This window comes from Stegodyphus dumicola, chromosome 5, assembly GCF_044657685.1.
Source record: "Stegodyphus dumicola isolate Sdum_Otavi_A_Nest chromosome 5, ASM4465768v1".
NCBI lineage: Eukaryota > Metazoa > Arthropoda > Arachnida > Araneae > Eresidae > Stegodyphus > Stegodyphus dumicola.
This window is the reverse complement of record NC_140772.1, coordinates 53885242-53909757: the sequence shown is the minus strand read 5'-3', so window position 1 is coordinate 53909757 and position 24516 is coordinate 53885242. Positions and strand designations below refer to the sequence as shown.

At 29.5% G+C, this 24516-nt stretch overlaps 1 long non-coding RNA gene across 1 annotated transcript; it reads right to left on the bottom strand.

Annotated features, from left to right (window-relative positions):
* Positions 1-4304: 4304 nt before the first annotated feature.
* On the bottom strand, positions 4305-10835 carry LOC118184857 (uncharacterized). The gene is made up of 4 exons (XR_015041120.1): positions 10706-10835; positions 9526-9635; positions 6658-6700; positions 4305-4529 (listed from the first exon to the last, which is right to left on the bottom strand). It is a non-coding gene; the product is annotated as an uncharacterized LOC118184857 (long non-coding RNA).
* Positions 10836-24516: the final 13681 nt, after the last annotated feature.

The following is a 24516-nucleotide window of genomic DNA, read 5'->3' as shown; positions in this document are numbered from 1 at the left end:
AGAATTTCCGATACACAATCTCGCACTCTGGAGATAAAAAAATGCTTTTTTTTTTTTTTTTTTTTTTTTTCCGTACAGTGTTGCCATTGCTCGCTTTGAAATCCTTGAGTTTGTTAATCCAAAAATTATGAAAATAAAAATAATATGTTATAAAATAAAATATAAAATGTTATAATATAAAATATGTTATAAAAAATAAAAATAAAATATGTTTTACGTTATAATATAAAATGTTATAAAATATGAAATATATAATAAAACAAATTTCATATTCCAAATTTGGGGTTCCAGACGCCCATATTCTTGTGAAGACGTACGTTATACAAACTTTGATGGCTGTAGGTATCGTTGTTTTATCACAGTGCGAGAAACATACATACATTTAAGCAGATTCTTCATTATTTAATTTATTTAAATATAATACAGAGCTTTAAATATAATTTGGTGGCAACAATTTGTAGAGACATTAGGCATTTGGAAGCAGGAAACATGAAAAATGAGCAATGCCCTTGCTGGGACTCGAACTACGGACGGACCTCTCGAATACGCTTCGAGCATGCTGACCACTAAACCACGAAGGCATGTTAAGAAAGCGGAAGAAATATCTTATAAATTAAAAAAGTGACTCGCTGTTCATAGTGAATTAACGCAAAATGCCAAAGCGAAATTAATAGCCCTTCCTCGCAAATTTCCGCTTTGGGTTAATAAATAAATAAAATAAAAGTAAAAAAATAAATAAGAGGCTGAAGAGGTGATTGGCATCGTTACAATAAATGACACTGTATATCCTATTATTTTATAAAATAATAAGAAAATATGTAAGTGTAAATTTTATAAAATAATGGTATATACTAAAACCAAATAGCTATTACCGTTAAATTTTCATTTGGTATGCACAAATTGGAGTTACCTGCGACTGTCTAACTGGTTAAGAGATCCTGTTTATAAAATATAATTTAGGTATGTTACTGTTCTGATCATTTTTTCACTGTTATGCTACATAACTTATTCATCAGTGTATCTATTGTAACATAAAATATTTGTTGTTCGTATCGCGAAAAACTATGAAACATTGTCCTAAAACCAGAATGTTTTTCTGATTTTGATGGATTCTTGCTGCATATTTCCAAGCATTGGATTTACTTCTTTCTAGATTAGCATATCGAGTTACATATTAAGTTAGTGTTCGCTGGCACAAAGAATGTTACTTTTTCCATGAATTGTAAAAGCGGTTGGGAAATGAACATAAACATATTGGAGAATAAATTCATAAATAATAAAATGATGAATGAACCGAGAAATAATACATATCTGTAAATTAATATTACGTGTAAAATATTTTTTACTTCTGGAACCGAATTTTTTATTTTAGCAAAATAAAGTTGTGGTATTGCGGGAAATACGTGTTGAAAATCTTGGACGCAACTGATGCAAAGAGAATTGGGGAAGCTACTCTATCTTGAACAATTAAATCTTATTCTTCCCCCTTTAATAAATTCAAAAGTCTCCTTGTGGAGTTCAATTCATGGTGTAATACTAGTAATACCATGATAAGTATTTTTTTTTTCATACTTTTACTCTGCTATTTTGAAAAGTTCATTCTAAACACCTGATTTGGTATTATATATCATGAATTTCTGAAGGTTAATTTTTAATTTTCCCTAAGAAAGGCTCATCGTTAGGATTGAACTTAGAAGTATTAACCTGCCCAGGCAGCATGCATTCGTAAATTGCACGAGAAAAATACGTGCAATTTACGAATGGCCTTTCGTATAAAAAACGTTCAAGTTGAACGTAAAAATATCATAAAGTGTCCAGTGGCAATTACTAAATATTTACGTATATTTTTACGTTATACTATACGTAACTTTTACGTAAAATTTAGGTATATTTACGCGAGACTACTGTTCATTCGCAACTTTTACGTATAATATACGTAAATTTCAGGGATTTTCGTAATTTTTAGTAAAAATTTACGTATATTTATCGCATATACGCAAATGTCGAATTTTTGCTTCACGTATGCGTATATATTTAGTAAAAGTTTACGTAAATTTCCCCGATTTTTTACTGTATATAAAGGCATATATTAGGTAAAAATTAAGGTAGATATTCCCCGTATTTTACGGTACAAAAACGTATATATTTGATAGAAATTAACGTACATATTTCCCGTAATTTACGGTACAAAAACGTATATATTTGATAGTAATTGACCTAAATCTTGCCTATGTTTTCTTTGCATATGCGAATGACTGGTAAAAATTTAATCCGATGTATTCTCCACTTTACTGTGTATAAATGCATAGTTTTTGGTAAAAAATTTGCGAAAAACTCCAATTACCTTTTCCCTGCATTTTTCATAAAATTACTTATTTTAATCTCATATTTTTTATATAAATCTATGCAAAAACTTTCTGTATGCTATGATTAAAAGGTAAAATAATTTTTATATCAAATTCTTACATATCTGCCTTTTAGTTATGTACAGCTATATGGAATATATATAACTGTAAAATTTAAATGCACTAGTAAATGCAAAAAAAAAATAAATAAATAAATAAATTTCTATTAAAAAATTATATAACACTTCAAGGCTGAAAATGACTTTTAATATTTCATTTCAAAGTGACTACAAAATATGCAATAAATTTAGTAAACATCAATTCTGTGTTTTAAATCAATTAATGCCATCGTTCATTTGCATTTTTGTTTACTAAATTCATTTCATAAATTTAAATTTAGTAAAAAACTGTAGCAAACAGTTGTTTACTAAATAACACTTTAAATAAATTATTTGCTTTTCTGAAGGACATTTTCTTATGCCATGTAAATGAACGATAGCATTAATTGATTTAAAACATAGAACTCAGGTTTACAAAATTTATTGCATATTTTGTAGTCACTTTGAAATGAAATATTAAAAGTGATTTTCAGCCTTTTAGTGTTATGTAATTTTTGAATAGAAATTAATTTTCCAGTTATATATATTCCATATTGCTGTACATACCTAAAAGGTGGATATGTAAAAATTTGATATTAATTTTATCTTTTAATCATAATATGCAGAACATTTTTGCATAGATTTATATAAAAAATAGATTAAAATAAGCACATTTTACGAAAAATGCAGTAAATAGGTAATTGGAGATTTATGCAAATTTTTTACCAAAAATGTGCACTTATACACAGTAAAGAGGAGAAGACATCGGACTAAATTTTTACCAAAGTCATTCGTATATGCAAAGAAAACATAGGGAAGATTTAGGTCAATTATTATCAAATATATAAGTTTTTGTACCGTAAAATACAGGGAATATCTACGTTAATTTCTATCTAAAGTACAATATAGTTAATTAACAAATTCAGTAAACGAATGTAGCACAAAAGAAAACATATGTTTAGATTATTTGAATGAGTGCGCTAAATTTTAAAATTGTTAAATATAGACCAGGAAATTGTAAAAAACTTACCTTTTCCAATAGTTTACTTTGTTATTTTCCTTGAAGATGAATGTTTAATGTCACAAATATTTCATTCATATCTTCAGGTAATACACAAATCTATACATATTTATTTATTAAAATTCAGTTTATCCCAAACATGTTAAAGAATATATTAATTTGCATGCAAGTTAATCGAGTAACTTCTGTTTTAATTACACACATAATTATGATATGTAAAAATTTTACATTTATCAGTCAATCTTGCAATGTATTGTAATCTATTATTGTTGTCTTTTTCAGTTTAAAATCTTATATTAGATCAGTACTAAAAGTTCACCTCTACAAAAGAAATGCTTTATTGAGGTATTTTTAAAAAGTTCCCTTTTACAATGTAACTGTTAGTTTCATAAATAAGTTCATAAAATTATGCAAATTCAAAATTACCTAAATATGTCCTTTATTTTATCTTATATACCAGATAAAATTTTAAAAAGTTAATTTGTTTAGGAATATTTAAGTTTCTAAATATTTATCTCATGTGACTTTTTCTATAACATCATTATAAATGTACATGTTGATGTGCACATACCAATTATTTTTTTTCATCAAATAGCTTTATGGTATTAAATGATTTAAAAAAGAGGCAACTGGACAAAAGAAAGCAATTAGAAGTTGGCTAATTTTTTATTAATTTGTTGTCAAATGCTGTGCATTTTAGATTATGCTCATATGATGACAATGAGTTATTTAAATTATAAAATTATTATGAACATATCCCACATAAATTAACAAGTATAAAATTTCAAGTTGTTTGAAGTATTATGAACTGTAATACTTGCAAAAGAAATACACATGAAATTAATTTAAGAATTAGGTTTATTTTACAGGTATTCGAAAACTGCAATTACTGTTAAACAATAAAAACTAACATTAAATCTGAAGAGCATATTTTTTTCAATAATAAAATTCCACATAGACTTCATGCAGCTTCGCCATATTTGTTCTATAGTTCGCTGTCTTTAATATCCTGCTCGATTTTTGTAAAAGTGAATTCTTTGTCACCCAATGTTTTGAGAACAGCTCCTAAACAAGAAAAAGAAAAATTTGTAATAATTTCACACTTCAGATGTTTCCAGTTTTTAAATATAGTTGAAGTATTAAAAGATGCATATAAAATGCACTGAGTATTTCATATTTAAAAATTTAATTTCATACTATCACACAGTAAGCTTCAATTATATACCTTACACAATGCCTATAATTTCAAGTAAAAAATACTTAAGATTTGTTTAGAACTGCAAGGTTGAGAAAGTCTTTAGTATTTAAGTACATGAGAAAAAACTTAATTTTGTATTAATTATATTGCATTAGCCTTTTCAATTTTACTCCTACATATAGTAAAGAATATTCACTTTCTTACAGATAACTTTTTCTTAAATAAAGAGTAAGCAGAAAACTAATCACAACACTATATACATATAACAGAATACTTCATAAACATATACATGTCATTAACATACGTATATGCATTAACAGGCTATTTTACACATTTCAATAAACCAGAAACCAATACACAATCAAAAGTATTATCAGTAAATTCCTCCAAAATCAGAGCAAAAATCTTTAATTATGATAACAATGGCATCTCAGTTTGCAATATAAAATATTTCAAGTCTACATTCATGTGCATTCTAAGCAAACAGAATGCTGAATAACAATAAAATTATAAATACCATAAAAAAGTTAAGAGCCACATAGAATGATAGCAAGACTAAATAAGTCTTCCTTCAAAAATCAATTTAAATTCAAAAATTTGCCTTCCTGTTTAACATCTCAAAATAGGGTTACTGCTTTCACTAACTAAATTTCCTGTCTTGGCAAAATAAAAATTGTCACTTCTGTTGCAGGAAATATTTGCTGCAAACTTTTTATGCAAATAATCCAGTGAAAAAATTTTAATTGTGGCTTGAATATTTTCTTTATAAATAAATGAAAAATTCCCACATAATATTAATTTATGATCCACATGAAGCTTTTTACCTCTACCATATCATGCAGCTATTTTAAAATATATACTCTCATATAAAAGCCACAGAATTTTTTTACCAATATTAATATAGTATAAATCATTAATAAATCTTCTAAAAACAGCCCCAAAATTTCTGAATTTGATACCAAAAACATAATTCTATGTAACTGTTAATGTATGCATTTGCTTGCACATACTTAAAATGAATTATACACACAAAAACTTAACATATTAACTTTAATTCTTAATTAGCAGGATGACTCAATTAAGGCAAAATATGAAAGAAATCTACCTGATGGAATAGTAAAAGATATATTTAAAAAAAGCTAATATTGTTTACCTTACACATGGCAGAAATTGAGTAAACTGTATGCAGCTGGATTATTTATTAGGAATAGAAGTTAGATCAAAGTACCAAAGTCACACTAGGGCTTTAACCATTTGGGTGCAAAGAAGCATCTCAATTTAAAAAAGAATAATTTTAAAAAGCTAATAGAATTTTATAACTTTTACAATCTAGTACAAATATTAGATACATAAACAACACTAAATGCCATTATTTACTTGCATATTTTCCTTCTTTGTGTACTTTACTCCTTAATTTTTCAGGATATGATTTAGAAACAGAGTTATGGTAAAAATGTATACTGGTAAAAAAAATATTGCTGAAACTGATAAGTCCTTTGAATTATATACTATAGTGCAAAGAGGGATGGAATATGTGACTAAATATGATAAATCAGATTACAATAACATTAAACAAATAACATGAAAAACTGAAAAAAGAAATTTTATTTGAAATTATTTTTTAACTCATGGAAAGACAGACAGTATTTCCAACTTATTAAATTCAATTATATTTTACCTTCGTCAAACCAATATTGGTAAGAGAGTTGTATTTAAAATCGGTGCTAAGCTAAAGCTGCTTTCTTGCCTAATTTTATACTATTGAAAATACCGGTAATTGTCAAAGTTATTCGTACTCAATATGTGTAAGATTATTAATGAGCTGCCAAACCATAGTATATTAGAAATGTAGAATGTAGTATATTATATGTTAACCATCTAATATACTACATTCAACATTATTATTTTTCTTTTTGAATGTCAGGTTTTCATTATTTCTGCCAATATATCTGTAACAGGACATAAAGATTGAGTTAATGTAGGATAGAAAATTACCTTGCAAGTTAGCACCTTTACCTTAGTGGCAGTACTTCATTCTCTAGAAAAAACATTTTAAATTATTATACTTAAACAAAAAATTCATATTTGTTACAGCAAAACATCATTAACACAATAAACCAGAGTTGAATGCAAATCTAGTTTAACTCCATTCTTGAAAACTAGTTTATTACTTTCAATTTAATTTAAAAATAATAAAAAATAAGGTACGTATTATGATGACTACCTATATATCTCGCCTAAACTGGCAATCCTTGTAGGTTATACAGGTTAACCCTAACATAGGTTATAGAGGGCACTAAGATAGAAAGTATTAATCCCACACTAGGGACTCTAACATTTGGTAGGAACAGTTTGAAAAGTGAAACAGATATTTATAGTGAACCAATGCAAAACAAAAACAATAGTTCTTTAGGGACAAAGCCCCTTTGGACTAATAAATACGAGTAAATTAACAGCTTTTAGCTATTTTTTCTTCTTGTAAAAAATAGACATACAGAATATTTTTAGAAAATAACAGTACTTTAAGCATGCATTTTCCACATATTTAACACAATAATTCATTCTAGCTCTGTTGCAATACTGGCAAAGGTACTCCTCTGTTATTAGGACGGGATTCAGAAATGTACAATGAAACCTCGAGATACGAGGAAAGTATGAGCAAAATACGAGCATTAATTCGAGTAACAAGCAATGAGCCAGGCTGTTGGTACGGGTGGCGCCATTTCCCTATCCGGCTCAACTCGGGGAATCCCCTCGACAGATCACTCAGTGTTCTTTTATATACGTGTTTGTGCACTTGTAAGTTAATTGTTTTGACATTTAACGTGAAAATAATTATTTCAAGATGCCTCGCAAGAAGATTGTTGCCTCAGATAGTGCTGCAAAGAAAAATAAGGAGGCCACGGCCGTCGATATCAAGAAAGAAATCATAGATAAACATAAGCATGGCGACGGAATTAGCGAAGACTTGCGGCCTTTCAACATCGAAAATCTATACTATTCTGAAGAAGCAGGAAGAAATTAAGAAACCTGATGTAGCCAAAGGAATTATCGTTTCTTCCAAGCACCATAAAAGTACTCCTAGATGTTGAGAAGCTGTTGTTGGTGTGGATTAATGAGAAGGAGTTAAAATGTTGGTAACAAAGTTAAACTATTGTTGGTACTTTTCCGTTTTGACGGCGCAAACGATAAAGTCGCCAATAATGGTTTAACTGATGCCAGACGGAATATCTTTGTTGGTAACCTTTTACGCCTCAGTTTCAAAACAAGTTGAAGCCATTTCTTATCAGATTGTTTCTTTCAATACTGGCATACAATAATATAGAATTTTTACACGATATTTAAATTTTATCCCCTAAGACAATTCACGGTAATAAGTCAATTAGTTCTAAGTCAATTAGAACACAATTACACCGCTCATCCGAAGGCGAAATCAAGTGTTAAATTCATCAATTCTAATGAGAATGCACTAGCGAAGTAAAGCACTGCAGTTTTACATAATTTCTGAGTAAGCTATTCGTACGAATTGAAATAATTCTTGCATTTAAATTTGTATTCCAAATTAAGATTTAACTTGAAATTAATGTAGATAATTACTGAGCGAATTAGATTTTAGTAGCGTAGTTTACGTGAGATGAGATCACTTGGGGTCACGTGATACGAACCGGCGTATCAGGATTTTGAACCATGAAATCATAGTAAATTCTTAAATTAATGTCTTTTTACAAATTTATTGTCTTTATTTATTGGCTTTTTACAAAATTTTAAACCATATTAAAATGTTTATGCCTTCAAAATAAAAAATTCTCAGAATTAACATTTTTTATGTGTATACTGTATGTTGTCGCCAACAAAGTCTGCTTGGCGAGATTTGCGCCGGCGAAACGGAAAAGTACCCTATTGTTATATTATTTACCAGTGTTATTTATTAGGAAAAATTGACTTGATATTAAAATGTTGATATTTTTTGGGGTGTGGAACGGGTTAACTGAATTTCCATTATTTTCAATGGGGAAGCTTGTTTCTAGACACGAGAAATTCGCTATACCAGTAGAATGCTGGAACGAATTAAACTCGTATCTCGGGGTTCCACTGTAGATATGTAAGCATGTGTATATGCATGTATGCGCATATATGTGTAAAGTATACACATACATACATAAAGAATATACATATGCACACACGAGCACCTACATTTAAAAATGCATGCATATAAACACACATTTCTGAATCTGGTCCTGATAACAGAAGAATACCTACATGAATCATAGGATTTACATTAATCAGTTTTATTAGAATTCTGAAATGCAGAGGATTTACATTAATCAGTTTTATTAGAATTCTTAAATGAAATCTTCACTATCCGAAAATTCAGTTTCATTTCCAGCTGAAACTGTATCAGGACAATCTCATTTATATTATTTCCCTCTAACAACTGAACATTTTGAAAACCTTTTCTATTCCATGGAAAACTAATGCTAAATTAAACATACATTTTCTAAATCTGAAAATTTTAAGTTAGCTTAGAAACTGTAATCATTCTTAAAAAAGTTTGATTTATGCAGATGTTAAATCAATAAAATTACTTTCCTGTGAAAAAGTAATATGGCATTGAACAACACGATTTTACACATCAAGATATACTGAGTGAAAATTCCTGAAATGTTTTATTTCTTGGTATCTCTGCAAGAATTGTATAAATAAGACTACCTCCCTTTTTTAAAAAAAATGTTTAGTAAATACTATGAAGAAAATTGGTTACATTATTTACAGTTCATAATTAATAGAAAATAAATCATTTCTTAGTTTATCAGAATTTATTTTTATCACATTCATAAACAGTACTAATTTAAACAAACATACCATTATGATTTCAATAACTATGAAATAGAAAATCCAAATCTGCATCTTTGACGGTCTAGTAGATTGGACGTCTCGTTTACTACAATTCAGCAAGGTGCTGACTCCCCAGACTGTAATATATATATAATTAATTTACAAGGGAAAAAGCAACAAAAATATAAACAATTTCTTGGTTTTATATAAGCATTTCTGCACATTTACAATTTTAATTTTTTTAACTATCTAGTTATATCAAAATACATGATTTAGTAAAATATAATTCAAATAATTTAAGGTATTTTAGATCAAATACTAATTTTTTCATGCAAGTCTAATAATCAACATAACTATCAAGTTTTGACTTCGAAAATTATATTTAGAGAAACTTGAAGCTGCAGTAAATAGTAATAAATTTATTCAAAACTGAAAGTAAAGCATTCTTACTTTATTTTCTTTCTTTAACTATGGCAGATCTTTTAAAACAACAAAATCAAACAAACAAAAAAGAAATGCATTCATGAAAGGACTTAGGACTTATTTATTATTCATGAAAGGATATATTTCAGTAATTACAAGTGCATAAAAATTCAGTATATATATATATAAAAAAAAAAAAAGAACACAGATTTGGAACAAAGTACCTGTGTTTCTATGGCATAAAATTTCCTTTTTTAATAGCACAATATCTTTGAGTTAATGATTATATATTAAAGCAAATTTATAAAACTAAATTCAAAAATAAGAAATAAAATTCTTTTTAGGGAAAACACTACGCAAATAAAAAATTTTGAATTTCATAAATAAATGAAAGTTACATGCTTTATTTTTTGGCATAAGGTAGATAACATTTCCATAACAGATTTCTGAACAATTAGTCATGTTAATATTGCCTTTCTTTTTCCACTAAAAGTTATTTCCTGCTTAATTACAGTATGCTTTAAGATAAATATTAAAACGTTTGAGTAAAAATAATATAACTATAAAAAGGTGAGACACATACAAAAAGGAGTGACACAAACAGTAAGAAACAGACTAGTGCAAAATTTAACAGTACCAAATCCTGAAAATGAATCATTAGGCACGTACACAAAAGAACAACACATGGAAAATCACATTTCCTACACAGACGTTATTTATAAAATTTTATATAGGTGAAGAAAGTACGAGTATTAAACACTGAAAATAAAAAATATTCACTTACTTTCTTCAAATAATTAGTAACTTCGATGGATTCAGTCACAAACGCCAATCCACGAACAAACAGTATTCTTTGCGAGTTTACCATTCTTTTCGACCGCCATTGCTGAGTGCTGACTTCACAAATATCCCGCCACAACCGGAAGTAGAAAGTGTCTGCTTTGCCATTGGTCAGTGAACAAGAATTGCAACGCTTTTTTTTTTCTTTACAATTAAACATATTAAGAAAGCCTCTAAATTAGCATATGAAATAAACTTACTTTTGCATTATATAAATTTATATTCACAGCATCTCTGTATTAAGGTAATAATTAAATTTTTCTACGAAAAATAGAAATGTCTGTGTATGCGCATGCTCAGTGTATAATCGTAAATTAAAAGTTAGCGTAAAATTAACTATGCAAATTTTGAGTTCATTTAACTGGACCCTTGTACTTATTCTGTAGATCTCCATATTAAGAATGTCTTTAACTGTTTCAGGAAAAATATAAAATATAATATAATTATTTATTTACATTATTTATTAATTTTTTCCTCATATAAAAATTACTAAAATCGCTATATCATTTTTTCCGTACATTAAACAAAATAATAAAAAAAAAAAATTAGCCTCATATGATTTTTATAACAAAGATTAAAGGAACTGAAATATATGTAAAATATCAGGATTCAGCTTGCAATTTCGTAGAGTTATTATTATTATTATTAAATAAAAATATTAGTATATCTTTGATTATAATTAATGATCCTTTGGTCTACATTAAACTATTGTTCAAGAAGTTAAACGTTTTCGAGCATCTTCTGCTGTATTTATTATTCTATTCCTCTACATAAAAGATTTGCTAGTCTTATTCCAATTTAACTGCCCACATTTGCTAAATAAAATAAGGCGAGTATTATACCAAACTCAGTAAGTACACAAATTTAATATACAGCTTATTCCAGTTAAATGGGTAATAGGATTTTCATAAAAGAAATTAAATTGTGTAAATTAATGTAAGTGTTGATATGAATAAAAATAACAAATTTGATATCAGAAAATAAATAAGTTATTTTGAAGATGTTTGAATTAAGAAAATATAATTTTTTGTAAAAATGCACGTAAAGATTTAGCTCACATGTTAAAATTTATAGAAAAATTTTAGCCTCATATATGAATGCCCTTTTTTTCATGTTCGTGGACAAGGAAAACAAAGTGAAATGCCAGAAATACACTAAATATTTTGAATTAATAAACTTCATTTTCAATCTTTTTAGACTTCGTATAATATCCGTAAAAGTGGCGAATGAAATATACCATAAAGGCAGTAGTTTCTTTCAGAACATTCGGATTCGTATAATATGCGTAAAAGTGACGAATAAAATATACCGTCATGGCGGTAGTTTTATCAGTACATTCGGATTGGTATAATTTTCGTAAAAATAACGTGTGGAAAATAACGATCAAGAGTCAACAGTAACTTCAGCCTTTTTCATTCGTATAAATTTCGTAAAAGTAACGTGCAAAAAATACCATACCCTTATTTCACCAAAATTATACGTATATTTTTGGAGACGTGCTGCCTGGGTGGGATCTGAAATCTAAGATTAGAATGCATTTTTTAATTTTATTTTTTTAGACTTAAAATATGCTTTTTTATGTTTAAAATATTTTTTCTTCAAATTTTTAAGAAGTCTTTTTTGAAATTTTAAACTGTAATCTAGATTTCATTTTTATGTTTTTTTCGTTAGCAGATTTGTATCTGGAGCAGATGAAACAGCAATTTGAAATTTTGAGAAAGCCACAAAACAGCGCTTTCTTTCCCAATTTCATTACATTTTGAACTGTCTATCTACAGCATTTTAGATGTTAATTTTTTTTAACAATAGTTCCAGTTTAGTAGATGCATTTCTTCAGATCATTATCCATGAAAGCACCTTTTTTGTAAACATCAAATATAATAGAGGCTTCGAAAACATAACTCATTGTATGTATAAAAAACATTCATTCGAGGCTTTATATGAAAATCGAGTTTTACGCCCTCGACACACGTGAATAATATATGTGATATGTGAAATCCATGCAATTATTTTATGTTAAAAGGTAACTTAGACCAGCTTACTAAAAATCGATGGAGGGTCGCCATATTATAAAGATTACATATTTGGCCCAAATTTTCATTTATATTTTGATTAACATAATTTAGTTTTTGAAAACAGTTTGACATGTTATCTAATATAAAAACCACTTCCATTTCTGATGATGCAATCTTGGAAATATCTGACATTGTCGCGTTGGTTAATCTGATTCTGAATAACAATTGCACTAACTTCGGACTAGTCAACTGCAAAAAAAGTTGCTTAAAGCCTATTTTCTCAAAAATGGACACCGAGCTTATAGATGTAGTTTTCCATAATTGACAAATTCCTTTCGAAATCATCCGTATTCTTTTTATATGAAAGCAAGCTTACAGAATATATGGAAAATAATTTCTAGACTTAAGGTAGGTCAAAATTATGCATGAATGCTAAATTCATCTCTAGAAAATGAATAATGTCGGAATACAGTTTACTTTAAAAGTTCATAAAAGCGCACTTATTTGGCATTCGGAGCTGTCCCGAGTTGTGCAGGTAACATTGAAACTGCAACAACTGTACTCTTTTTTTAAATGAGCATTTCTATTGGACTGCAGTCTTTTAATTCAAGACTTTAGAGTGACATTAGGCAATTTTTGGAAGCAGAAGAGATAAGCAATAAGTGACGGGGGACGTGGGCACTGTCCCTTTACCATAGTGGTTAATCAGTACAGCACCACGCCCACCATTATTTAGAGAACATCATTAACATATGTAACTAGTATTACAAATAAAGCATGTACAATGTACATAGCAGGAGTAAACCAACGCTTTCGCCGGGAATCGAACCGCGGACCTCTGAAATACCGGCTCAGTGTGCTGACCATTACACCACGAAGGCACGCTAGGAAGGCGGGAGAAATACCTTACAACTTTACACAAAAGTTTTTAATTTTAAAAAAATCAAAGTGGTTTTTTTTTAATTAAGATTTGAAAAATTTAAAAAAAAAAAAAAAGCGCACAGATTTGTGCTTTCGAATCTCGAATATTCTTTAAGATTCGTGGGATTTGAAGATTCATATTTCATCGCTAATAATGAATTTTCTAACTCATATTACAACTAGGCGTACTGAAATTGGAGAGCATACCCAAACAAGATCATAAGGTCTATTTTTATACCAGGTGGATCGGGTCGTATTCCTCTCATTTGTATTTTATAAGCTAAAAATTTTAAACTATGAACAGTTTTTCCACTTATGCTTGTCAAAATATTTTTTGACAAATAAAATTAATAAGCATAAGACATTAGAATTAATACTTATTGTCACATGTGAACCTTTTATATGCTGTCTAAGCTGAGGACGAAAAATTAATTTCAGCTATCAGCATTAGATTCTCAGTCGCGGGAATTTATTCAAAATGTACCAAAACTGTTTTGTCAACCTAGATATGCAATGATGGCAACAGGATTATTCTTTACCAACTAAAAGTTGCTTAATTAGAATTTGTTTTCTATTTTTTGATCGGATGGATGGATACTTTTCTCTTTTTAACTCCAGTGACTTTCTTTCTCTATTTCCTCATATAAGAGAACAAGAATATTTTGCGGATTTATTTGTTGATCAAGGAGAAATTTCATCACTTATAGATCTACATAAGTTACTTATATTGGTTAATATTTTTTTATACTTTCTGGGATTAAGATTTTGTCTCCCGCGTTTTTTTAATGCTGACAGAAAACTAAATAGAATTCGTCTACTTTGTTATCATTGTGGGAAAAAAAAAGATATCTTAAACTCGCATTGGTATCTGAGTTGGTTATTATGGACCAAATCGTCGACGCTACGTGGACACATACCTTATCATAAAAGATTGTCATTATCCCTTATTTCCAAAATTAAAGTTGATGCGGACAAACAGATGCGATTTTTAAATTCAATATCTAATACAAATCCTAGAATAAGATTGCTCTTCGAAGCACTAATGGCGGACATTTTTAACACATTAAAAAGGTACTGTTGTTTGGAATAAATTCCAGTGTGCTATAAATAGACATTTTTGTTAATCGACAATGCATAAAATGTTTCTTTATCTTCGATATTATAAAAATGCATTGCTCAATATAGCTTTAGTTAATAATTTAAGAAAATAATTTTATCTAGACTTCTTAACATTTTGCAACAAGTATTATTTTATAATATAAATATGAGGAATATTAAATATGCTTAAATATGAGGAATATTAAATATGCTTCTAGCAATCTATAATATGGGGACTGTCAAAATTTCTAACCGTAGTTCTCTTGTTCACCATTTACTGTCAGCGTCCAAAATAAAATCTTTTGTTTTTGGATATGTTAAAATTTTATAGCAATAATAAAGTTGCAAAATTCTACCATATGATTCTTTTTTTCTTTCCTTTTTTTCCTTTCTCCTGCACACTTCCTTTTAAATCATGTTTAAACGGTAATACACTTTATTAATATTTTGATATTTTCTACTTGTACCATTTCATATTCTGGAGCAAACGTAGGAATAAACATGGTTATATTTAAAATTAAAGTTCCTTTTATTTATTCATATAAATATTTAATGTTAGGGTTGGCGATGGCACATATTATTTAACGTTATGTTTTTTCTTCCACTGTTTCTGTTCAAGATAACATTCAGTTGTTCGACAAAACTAAAGAAATATCAGCTTCTTTAATAGGTACTGCACCGAAACTTCCTTTTTGTCAGTCTCTTAAAAATAAAAATAATAGCTGCGACAATATTTAGTGTTGCTTCCAACTGTTTTCGTGTTTCAAACTGTTTTCGTGTTTCAATATTTTTCAGAAAACTAAACAGTATACTTTATTTGATTTGAATATAAGTGTTCAAATATTGACTTTCTTTCCACATCGTTTGAGATTCTTATAAAATAAATATCTTGTAGCAATTTTAATTAATGTAAAATTGTATTTAAATGTTCTAAGTGAATGTGGAAAAACACAATTCTAAGAAAGAGGAAAAATGAGTTTTGAAAACTGTAGAACGATAAAATTATATTTATTTTCGTCTTCATTTGAAAGCATTTATAATTTTTAAACTATAATTTTTCGATGTGTTAAGTTGTAATCTGAAATTTCCAAATTACATGTTTTATTTTGAATGCCTTAACGAAGTTTTCAGTTTCAGTTTCCATAGAATCGCACAAAAGTGCATAAAAGATATTGGGAATGGACGCTGAGTAACATTTTTCATTTATTTTGGATATTATAAAAATGTGTTGTTGAATATATCGCAAAATTAGCATATAAAAATTTCCAATAACTGGACTTCATAGCAATATTTATAATAACTGTTATTTTATGCTATGAGTATTATGCATGAAATAAGTTTGTAGCACTTTTATTTCTTTTTCCATTGCCAAATGTTTAGCTAATTCTCGTATATTGTGGTCTACAGTAAAAGTAAAATCTAGAAAGTACGATGAACTTAACAGTGACAAATAAATTCCTAGCTTTAATATGTATTTTAGCAGCAATAGATATTATTTTTATTTAAAAAGAGAGATGTTATTTTTTTTATTTTGAAAAATATTTCACATACTTCATTTTCTTAATAGCTTGTCGCTAGTACTGTTATTGTGAACAGTACTGTAAGTATTTTGATCAGTACTTTTCAGAACTGATCATTTATTGAAAGCCTTATTGACAACATAAACAATTAGTTATTTCCATTTCTAGCTATCATGCGTTGAGCATTCTATTGCCGTGTTAAAGGAAGCAATAAAAAAGAAAATACTTTTACAATTACTGATATACTTTATTTATCAATGCTCATATTTATGTCTGTCATTAACTCGCTGAAAATGTGGAAAATAGCCAAAAACCCAAAATTTCAATGCTTTTATTTATTTATTTATTTTTAAAAAAGGTTATATATCCTTGGACGCTCACAGTTCGAAACGTCGTTCAAGAATTAACTTTACCCTTCTTCCAATGGCCTTGTTTATTGTTTATCGAGCGTATTGCCATTACGATGACATAGTTTCTGATGTATGTCAGGGCATTCTGAGATTTCTTTTTCATCTGTCATCTTCCTCTGGGGAAATAATGCAATAACATGGTAATAAGCAGTCCTAATATTCCAGATCTAAAGTTTTTGACAAAATAAAATAAAATTTTAAGGACTATGTCTTAAATTTTTCGTTCATATTTTAAATTTCTTAATTTCTCTACTTAATGCACCAAAGGTTTTTAAATGTTCGAGAACCCCTTTCACGTGAAGTGCACTTTTCCGTATTCTAAACAATTAACTTCATATTTTGCATAGTAAAAGGTTAAGAATATATTTTTATACCTAAATGCTGTTTTATTTTTCACTACAAAAATTATTTAATTTGCAATCTATAAATTATAAAATCTAAAATTTAATTTGCAAATTAGCTAAAAATGTTTTTAGGAAATCGAAACACTTTTTTAGGAAAAATAATATATTTTTTTTTTATTTCTATTTCCTGTTTGAAGGATAGGGCTATTTCTTTGCTATCAGGGGTTACTATTTGACTCGAGGTTTGAAATGACGATGTGAGTGGTTCTAAAGAGTTATCATATTATCCTAAGTTTGTTTTTGTGAGGTAAGTGATTCATCCAGCTAACAATCTGTATATCCATGGTTCGAATACTGACGAGGGTTAGTTGATTTTCATGTTTCCAGCTCTCAAAGTCTAACAGTATGTACAGTTGTGTAAAAAATAAAATGTGATGGCATATCTGCATTTGACTGGCTGAGTTTCGTACCATACTCCAGTCACCATTTTATGTGTGTGGGGAAAGAAATGATTAGCAAATCCACTTGACAATGGAGTGGAGGTTGTTGCTTTTATTGCCTCTTTCTGTATTTGGTACTTTAAAATAGGCACTTCAACGCCGTTGTTAGCCCACCTCTATATTTGCGATCATAACTCGTGTTATCATCATTGCACAGCATTTATTTTCTCCACGTTATTTGAGATTGTAGTTTTAAGTCAGCCTTTATTCCCCTGCTTTTTATAAAGCGAAAACACTAAACAGAAATGAAATGGGGGAAAAAAAAAGTTGACCATTTTTCTCCGTAGCAGTTGTTTTCATGGTTACGAGTCAAATCGAGCGGAGAAAAATAATTTCCTACTTTATAGTAAAAGACTGTAGCAGATTTTGCAGCGCATACTCTGTGGATTTTACTTTTCAAAACCGATACTATTCTGGTTGCTTATGTGCCGAGATCTCTAAGTGGCAATTTAGACGTGCAAGTCCAATTTTCCTGAAGCACCTTATTAACCGAGGCGAAAAGATTCACTGGTCTGTTGGATTTTTCTCAGTTTTGAGAAAGAAGACTATAAGGTATTTTCTCCCTCCTTCCAGCTTGCCTTTTTGGTGTAACGGTGGCACACTCGGCGCGTATTCGAGAGGTCCAAGTTCGAGCTCCGGCGAAGGGGCCTTTTTTTTCACGTTTCCTGCTTCAGAAAAATAACCTTATGTCTCTACAAAACTTCTTTCGAAGTTTTCGTAGCCTGCGAGAAGTGTCTAATTCTCGAGTATGGTTTGGATAGAGAAGTAATTCTAAGAAGCTTCTTTATATGGCCTTTATGATTTCTTCATCTGTTTCAGGCCCAGGTAAGTTCTTACCCACCGTAACCTGAATTATGGTTCTTCGCTAGTTCTTCGTGTGAAAGGTTAGGCTTCTTTATGCTAAAACAAGTCCATTGTTTCTCGTGGAATTTTACTTTGGTTGTGCTTTTTATATCATCATCCAGCTCCAGGTTATCCAGCGAGAAAGTCTCATTCTTGTAGTGTCCTGTGGATTGACTTGTCGTGTCCTGTGGATCGATGGCTTCTGAGAGTTCTAACACACAAAACCACGCATTATTTTGCTCCATGACATAGTTTTGTTTAACATTAATGCAGTAACTTTGCCGAGCTTACTTTATTTTTTTTTTATATACGATCTAGCATTCCTGTAGAAGATGATAATTTTCCTACTACTTTTCCTGCTAGAAGACCCTCTTTTTTCTGCTTGTGCATTTCTCCTAATTAGTGCTATTCTGTTTTAGTCATTGGTGAGTTTTGTGCTTTATCAGGAGAAAGAGTTTTTTCCCTTTACTTTATAGGCTACTTTGGGTGTCATTAATCAGATTAACGAAATACATATTTTTAAGACTGTGCGATGAGTCAACTGCAGTACAATGCATGGTAATTAAACTTTGTAGGAATTCTCTGAATTTTGCACGTTCTCTAAAACTGGTTTTAAACCTTTGTTTGATTACTTGTATTAAATGGATATCAACTGTATGGTTTATTGGACTTAGACCATTCAGTAACTGCAAGTCACTAACTGTCTGTTTATGTACACATGTGACCAGCACAAGGGAGGCTAGATTAAGGTCAGGCCATCTTTTGGCTCTGCTAATACTGGAGGTTGGAAGGGATTTGGGATAGTTAATGGTTAAGCTAGTTGTAGGTATAAAGTCTTGAAGTATGAAGCCCTTTCTTTGCAAGGTATCAGAAGCTTCTTTATTCTGGTCGGAAGAACTTGTATTACTATAACTTCTAAGTGTTGAGGCCTGATACTAGTCACTAATTCTTTAATGTTGTCCAGATAGCGACTACAGTCTCTGGCCTTTATCAGCAGATAGGCTGTGGTAAGAGTTCGGATGTAGTTTTCTTTTCCCTTTTGTGGCCGGTGATTTCTCTTTCCTGCGTAAGGTAGTTGTAAATGGTACTTCACTATCTTTTCTTGTATCTTGAGCACTGAAATTCCGAATAGGAATCAAATCTAAGAATATATATCAGTAAGGTCTGTTGCCAGATTGATGGAATTTTGCATCGATGCAAAACTAGATCCTTTGAACTAGAGTTTTAACTACATGGAAGTCAAATAGTCTTGTATTTATTTTTAAATGCAGTAATTTAATTAAAAAATACAAGAGTAATAGTCTTGTATTTATTATTAAAAGTGCAAGACTGTTCTGGATGAAATGATATGCGTAAACTTAAATTATTATACTTAACTTATGGGGTCCTAATTGTGTAGATTTAACTCAAAATTCTTCAGACCCTATTAGATGGCATGAGAATTATCGCTCCTTCTAAGATAAATTTCCTTCTTTAAGGAAGTTCAATGCATTTCACAAAAATCTTCGTAACACCCACCATGCTCACATTTTTCACGAAAAGAACTTTTTCATGAGTAATGAATAATGCAGCGCAATGCCGGACAGATAGGTTAAGTAAGTGAAACTTGTTTTCTTGCCAAAGAATTGAAATATTTTTCATGGATAAGGCGTTGACATTCGTCTGTGAAGGTAGTGTTTATGTGGAGTAGATGGACTTACGTAGAATTCACATTATGATATCAAATGTAGAAAAAGCAAAAAATTTGTTACTACGCAATGAGGTATCGCCGTGGCACTAAATGTGGAGTAAGTTATTTGGTTTCAATGTTCTAAGCTTTCAATTTTATGCTAAGATTCTAATTTTTTTAAGGTACTTAAATGGGTAGAGTTTCTCATGTTTTATGCTGCCCTCATTTTAAGACATCATTCGAGACTTTAAATACATAAATGCAATAGTTTCCTTTGGGGGCAATTGCGATCATTTTTTTTAAAGAAAAGCATTTTTCAACTAATAACAGTTAAAACAGCAAAATAATGTGCGGGATGCAGAAACCCTTCAGACAAATTTCTTGATATGAGATTCAGTCTCCTGAGCTATCAAAACTGACAATTTATTCTGTCTTTTGTTTGTGAGATCGTCAAATTGTAATTATCAGAAAAGACATGACAATTACAATTTGACGAAGCTTTAAGCTATAAGCACTGCAATCGTCTATTGACCACAATGGTTCAAACAACAGCGAAAATGTAGACCTTCTTTGATAAAAAAAATAACTTGTTAAGCTTGCTATGACGTTCATTAGTGGCCAGATAGTTACGAAATTCTTAGGTAAGAAGATTTATTAAGAAATTAAGCATATTTAAAAGCAATATGATACTTAGTTAAAAACTCAAAATATCACTAGAAGCATTAAGAGACATTTTTCATATTTACTTTGATCTATCATAAATTTATTATACTAGCCTAAAATAATTATTTTAAAAAGGAAAAAAATGCGTATCAATTTAATGAATCAGCTAATGTGATTTTACGGATTCAGCTTGTAATTAATAATAATTGATATCAATCTGTGTATAATGCTTTTAAATGGTTTGATCTGTTAATTAATAGCAGAACAAATTTGAAAGAAAAATTATGTTTATTACTCTTTGCTGAATGATAGCACATTGCCGTGAGTGGTAACAGACTTCTTTTATATTACAGAGTTTTCTGATTAAATTTGAAATATATCTTCCGTTTTGCCGGGTGGCAACACGAAGCTTTTAAATCTTTGAGTTTTTAATTAAAAGTTGCTTAAATTCGCACAAAATACGAAATAAATATAAAATAAATCCGAAATTCAAAATTCTGGCTTCGAGACGTATGCGTTTGGGCGGAGGCGTATGTGTACTGAAAATCTGATGGCTGGGGGTAGATGATGTCGATTTCCCACAGTGCGAGGAAAATACATAAACACATACATTTTGTTTTCGATTTTTGCTGAATTCACCTTAGAAGGTTCAAGAAATAAGTAATAATTATCACCAGTATGTGGCAGAATTAAGCAATAAGAGCGTCACATGCATGAAGTTGAAGTCGTGTCCATGCTGTTCAATGGAAATAATTTCGTTGTAATTGCAGTGATGGCGCGTCAACTGTAAGGTAGAGGACAAGGATCTGTGAGATTTTTTAGAACAATTCGTCTCAGCTGTACTGATATTTTATTGTAAAATTACAAAGTTTTATGGAAGCGAATGCGATGTCTCAGCCAGCAGTGGTTCGAATATTGCAGAAGTTGGTACTTTGTTAAAAGTACGTAAAGGCGAAGTAGCTTTCCAACATTTTAGTTTAATAACTATGTTTCAGGCATAATCCGTCTATGTTTCGACTATGTTCTCGTACACCATCTATGCTGCGGGCATAATTTCCAAAACTTCAAACACTGTAGCACAGATGTGCGTTATGCTGATCGGCAAAAAACATCAATCACAGAAGGCATTGTGCTCTAAGCTAATGAAATAATTCGCAGAATGACAATGTAGGAACTGCACGGGAAAGGACTCTAGGTCCTCAAAGATAAAGGTTATATAATGGTTGCATGATTCAGCAGCAGATTTCTGGCGTCAGGGAATATAACATTTAGTTGAATGTTAAGACAAGAGTTAAAGACTGGATGATTATGTTGTGAAATAATGTGATGTACTTGTGTCATATCATATTGTAGTATACTCAAGTACTCGGTCAAGTTTTTCTGACCTTTAATAACCAAGAATAACGTAGCTTTTAAATCCATTTCGAAAGAAGAGTCCTCATTACTACAGGAAAGTTAACTTACTGCTGTTACATAGAGTCTCAATAACGTAGGATTCAGTAGTCACAAATGTACGCAGATTTTAATATACTTTGACAGGTATACATAGATCAATTTTATCAGCCAATTAACTGTTGTAACTAACACATTATTGTTCAGGCTTTAGCTGTTCCATCCACTGAAATCAGCAAAATAATCAAAAATCAGCACCTTATCCTGCATAGTAGAGATCTACCTGATCAAGGCACACATTGTCAACTCGAAACAAGCAGTCAGTCGAACTGAAATTTGAACGACTTTTGAAATTCGAAGGAATTAAAGCTTTGAATATGCAATTATTATAAATAGGGTTTCAAAAACTTAACTAAACAATTAAAATTTCGCAAAATGTATGAAATTAGACTTTTAGGCGAGAAAACTGAGCAATCGGGAAATTTATATCCGAGAAAAGTATGTACACATCATTTTAACTTTACTTTAGGAAAATTGGAAACTTCTTATTCATGTTTTACAGGGTATGTTGTATGAAAATTTTAAAAACTATATCGAATGTCATAAAAAAGGGCTTACACAATATCAGAAGACAGCAGAAAACCTAAAAGTGAATTTAGGTAGAGTAGGCGATGCATTTTATAAAATAGATTGCTTATAAAGTATTGAAAAAGGTAAAAAATTGAACGAATTTCATATGTGATTTTTTTTTTCATATTATGGAAAAGTACTTTTGGCTTTCTAAAAATAAATATCTTTTGGTTGTCCCATACAATAGAAGTAAAGCATGCTTTTGCCTACTAAAAACTAAGATATGGTGAAGGAAGAGGAGAGAAAAATTAGATTATTTAAAGGTAACCAAGGAGCTGCTATAAAACTGTTCTAAGAATAAGTGTGTTCTTAATGCCTGTATTTTTAAAATTACAGTAGAATTTATTTCATTTAGAGGGAACTTCAGTAATTCAGGAGCTTTGTCTGAGAACACAGAATAAAAGTTAGAAATTCAATGCAAGTTTAATTCAGCTTTGCTACACCGTTTCAGACAAGTATTACAATCATTCTCTAGTAACAAAGGATATTTTAGTACAATATAACCCCATTTATCCGAATTAATTAGGGCAGAGAGGTTTAGGATTCTGTTTATTTATTTATTTAGTCGCGCTTGTTTTCGTAAAGTACAGAAATTGTTCATTTTTGAAGCTATCCTTTAATATGATAATGTTACTTATTCATTATATTTAGAAAAGAAAATAAAAACAGAGTCCGATTGAAGCTAATTTTTATCGTTTCAGTTACACAAAGGAAACAATATAGGACTGTAATTATGAATAATAATAAGAAGAAATAGAAGAAATGGTGTTAAATTTTTAGGGCAGGTCTCTGAGAAATGACACTTGTCAAACTTTTTCAGTCTATCATCTTAGAAGGCAAAAAAGCGTTATTCCTTACAAAATGGCAAAAATTTACTGCAAAAGTTTCTCCAAAATTTATTTAAAGTTTTGATACTTTCGTTTTTTAGTATTTTATTCTCTAAATCTGAATCCTGTTATCATTTTTATTACACTAAAATTAATCAAAGAAATCACTTTTTATTTGCTTAAATAAAATAAAAATAAATTGTGTACTATAATTCTTTTATATTAAAATGAAACATCGTTTTTATTAATATGAAACTAAAAACATTTTTTCTTTTAAAGTTTGTCCCAAATTTCTGATTTTAATGAAAAAATTAATAAAAGATTTTTATCCAGATTACTTTTAACAGCTTCTTAAATATATATTTTCATAGTAATTTTATTCATATTATTTAAATCAAGGACTAAAGATTTAAAAAAATAAAATAAATTAACAAACTTTATTTGTCTTTTAGGAAAAATAAAACCGACGAGAATATTTCGAGCTTCAGGATAGTTAAAGTCTGAATAACCAGCGATTCCACTGTATCTGTCAATATCTAGCGTTTCCGATTTCAAAAGGTAAGTGAAATAATGTAACTAATGTAAACTGGAAGATAAATTTAAAATCTTAACGTCACATCGAATGATAGTCTTCTGACAACAGATTATTTATCAAATTCTGTGGAAACTGAATTCAACTTCTCATGTTTCGTTCAGTAGCAATACTTGCAAAGTTGCGTGGATGATAAATGCGTGACAGCTTAGCCTAATATAAAATGACATAGTGTGTATGGTATAAAAATTTTCCTATAAATATATTTAATTCCTCTAAATATATTTTAATATCATTGTTAAAGTAAAATTTGAATCCCTTTTTAAAATAAGAGAAACTTTTAAACTACTTAGTAAATGTGCCAAAAGTCTTTAAAGTTGAGGTCTCATTT